Raw genomic sequence first — 3,424 nt, 5'->3', positions numbered from 1 at the left:
GATCTATTTTAAATAAATTGTGAATCTGCGAAAATATCTTTTCAGCAGATGGATACACTTTTTAACCTTTTTCCCGAAAATGTACATACAGGCTCGAAAATATGCGAGTAACATTAGGTTTGTATAGTAACAGTAACATTGCAGCGAGAGCGTAAAAGCAAAATAGAGCGTTAAATTGAGAAGAAGAGAAAACTAGCAGAAGAACTTATTGAACACAAAACTAGCAATAACTTGCAAGTGAACAGTTGTTGCACTGCTTTGACAATCTGCTGTAAACATTTTACTATTTATAAATCAGTTTTAAACTCTTTGCTTTACACACAAGCACTAACACTGTCCAGTACATCATTAATATTTTTGTTTCCACTCATTTTACTTTTGTTTGTGCCAAGGCGAATCAATATAAGGTGATTGCAGGAGTACAAAAACAAAAATTTACATGTATTTTGTTTTTGCTTTGGCGGCATAAACTGTCAAAACCTGTAAGTGTGAGTAGAAATTCAAACAAAATTTTTCAATTTGATATCAGAAGCCGTGCGGCGAAACACATACACAAAATCAACTGAGCTAGTAACACCACTTTTTATATATTCTTTTGACATTTATTCTTCTTCTTCTTCTGCTAGCTAATTTCTGCTAGCTAATTTCTGCTAGTAAAAATTTCACTAGCAAGAATTTGCAGCTCTCCCGTGATGTTACGCTCTCGATTCAGTGCTCTCTTGCAAAAGTTTGCAGGTTCTAGTACAAATTAGTACTGACTATTGGTAACTATACAAAGCTATTCAAATATCGTCGCCTCGATGGAAAATTGCCGGAAGCGTCATTTTGACAATTTGTGGTTTTTGGATATCTTCTTTAGTTTCCGACTAATTGACTAAAATTTTTTCGGTTATTTGGTACAAATTGCGTTAGTATTGCTGTCGTACTAAACTAATCAAGATCTTTTAAATAGAGCTATCTGTTCTTCTTTAGTTTCCGACATATTCAGCTTTATCATGAGTTTCATTTTCTAGAACCGGGTCACTTTTCGTCTGCGTGTGTTCACTACAGGTGGATGAAAAAATTGTTGGCGAAATTTTGTTCGGGCGAAACTCACGATTAGGCTGATTAGTTAAAAGTATGGTTAATTTATAAAAATTGTTATCACATTTTGGCGTATATCACTAAAACTGACTGCAAATTTTTTGACAAATGTCGTATGCGACAAAATTTTATTAAACTCATAAATGGTTGACACTAAACTAAAAAAAATAAGATAATTTAAGAATTTCATGAACTAGTACATAGCATTCTCCGATACTTTGGAGAAAATCTGTAGTCGTCTTTCTGAGAAATTGCATTCCAAACTTCAATCGTGAGTTACCGAAAGTAACTTGTGACAATCTTTTATCCAGGGATCTACATAAATTATAATTGTCATTATTTTCGCAGTTGGAGTATATGCCAGACGAGTAACAGGTATATACATACAAGGATACCTAAATTAGCGCGTTGAACTTGTATATTTATCTCTCTCCAACGCATTAATTCTATATACGTAGGTACCAACGCCTGACAAAGTCATGTCTAAATTTAATAATGGCTCTATGACAAAATATTCATGGAATGTATTCGTAGATTTTTATTTACTTCATTTCATACATTAGCATTGATGTTTTGTTTTTCATACATTAGTATTGATGTTTTTTACTAAATACCAGGAATAAATATTTAATAAAAAACTATTTCATTTAAGCTTAACCAACTTTTAGTTGCTCGGAGCTAATTTTGGAACGCTTCACGAAACATTATCATAGACAGTAAATGCAACCCTGGGTGCATCATTAACGAGCTGAAAAACCAAACAAATAAAAAAATTCCATCTGAACCAATATTCCCAAAAATTATAAAGCAAAACAAAAACCATTTTTTCCAATTTATGCACTGTTATTTTTATTATTGCAATACAATTTCGCAGCTCTTCAAACATTTTCCACATTGTGCTTTTAGGGCTAGTAGTTTCCGACCCCATTTGCTCGTTTTTTTTTCAATTCCGAATTTAGACTAGGCTTCATGGGAACTTACTGTGGGTGCAAACAGACCACATTTTGTAAACTGAATTGTGATATTTAATTTTATTTTATAATGAAAAATGAATTTAATGTGCAATTTTTTAAGTTTACTAGATGTAAGACAACTTTTAATTTTCTTTATATATTGCATGCTTTAGTTTTAATTGTTTAAGTTAAGTTGTAAAGGTGAAAATAGGCCTCCTGGGCAACCGAGCACATTAAAAAAAAATCGGTAACGCGCGTAAAAGCATACCTCACAAGTGGTGTGGAAAATGCAAGAACAAATATAAATGGAATAATTTTCGAAATTATGAAATGGTTATTGGTATTTTCCATCTCAGAGGGGGTGATTAATTTGAACGTTATTTAAGCTGCCTTTACACGGTCGATTTTTGTCGTTTAACCAAAATCTACCCGTGTAAATTGCAATTCAACCGTAAAATGTAAGCGTTTTGGCTAGTCGATATCTTAAGTAAATTTTCCAGTCGACAGAAATCGACCCGTGAAAAGGCAACTTCAGGAATGTTTTAATTTTCTTTCTTTTTTTTTTGCTTGAGCGTCTTTTGAAGATGTGCCAAATTATATTGTCGCCTTAAATACAAAACAACAATTTCTTTAAGCCATCTTGTGCAGCAATTTGTTGATCTTATCCTCACGGCTACCGAAATCACAAACCTCAACGTCTTGCGCCAGCTTCGGGTTGATGTGTTGAGCTTGAATAGCAACAGCAAGTTGGGGGCTTTCTTGAAGTGAAGTGAATCAACGCGCTTCGCGAAATTTGCGTTCGATCACAAAGCAGAGATTGGGACACGCTGGACCATTCCACGTTTGTACATCAATTCACAAACTGATTTAAGATTTGGATAACCCCATATAGGGGTTCGGCATACGTAGCATATTAATGATTGCCTTGCTCAATTTGATGAACACACCGTTTTAATGTGGCGAAGACAGAACTGTAAAACTACGCACTTTTTGTGCAACTTTGTTGATACCGCGGATGCGGATCACAAAAGCCAATTTGGATTTTTCAGGCCCGTCGAATTGGCCGCATTTCTTTGCCACACAGCGTTACTCCATCTCACGGCGTCCATCACGGAGTTTTCTTGTTTGATATTTCTCAGCAAACACCAAGTTTTCACATTTACGGAGTGCAATCACAGCAGAGCGCTTTAGTTTACGTTTGATCAGGGTAGCAATTTGCTGACCTGCTCTTGCTGAACTGCAGCTTCGGCTCGGGGACAGGAGGCAGCTTCCTGGAAGGTTGTCTGCCCTTTGCTTGCGGTTTCTTAACGGCCCATGATGGCAGTCATCTTAACTTGTTACTTAGCACGTTGAAAAGGCGAAAGAAAGTTCGCCAAATGTTTGGAGCA

The 3,424-nt window shown here is 35.5% G+C and overlaps 1 long non-coding RNA gene across 1 annotated transcript; it reads right to left on the bottom strand.

The window, feature by feature from the left end:
- Positions 1 to 2,028: 2,028 nt before the first annotated feature.
- Positions 2,029 to 3,408, bottom strand: LOC108382360 (uncharacterized). The gene is made up of 2 exons (XR_001849681.1): positions 2,900 to 3,408; positions 2,029 to 2,744 (listed from the first exon to the last, which is right to left on the bottom strand). It is a non-coding gene; the product is annotated as an uncharacterized LOC108382360 (long non-coding RNA).
- Positions 3,409 to 3,424: the final 16 nt, after the last annotated feature.

Source organism: Rhagoletis zephyria, unplaced genomic scaffold (assembly GCF_001687245.7).
Source record: "Rhagoletis zephyria isolate East Lansing unplaced genomic scaffold, Rhagoletis_zephyria_1.1 Rzeph_scaffold_26535, whole genome shotgun sequence".
Classification (NCBI taxonomy): domain Eukaryota; kingdom Metazoa; phylum Arthropoda; class Insecta; order Diptera; family Tephritidae; genus Rhagoletis; species Rhagoletis zephyria.
This window is presented reverse-complemented; position numbering and strand designations above follow the sequence as displayed.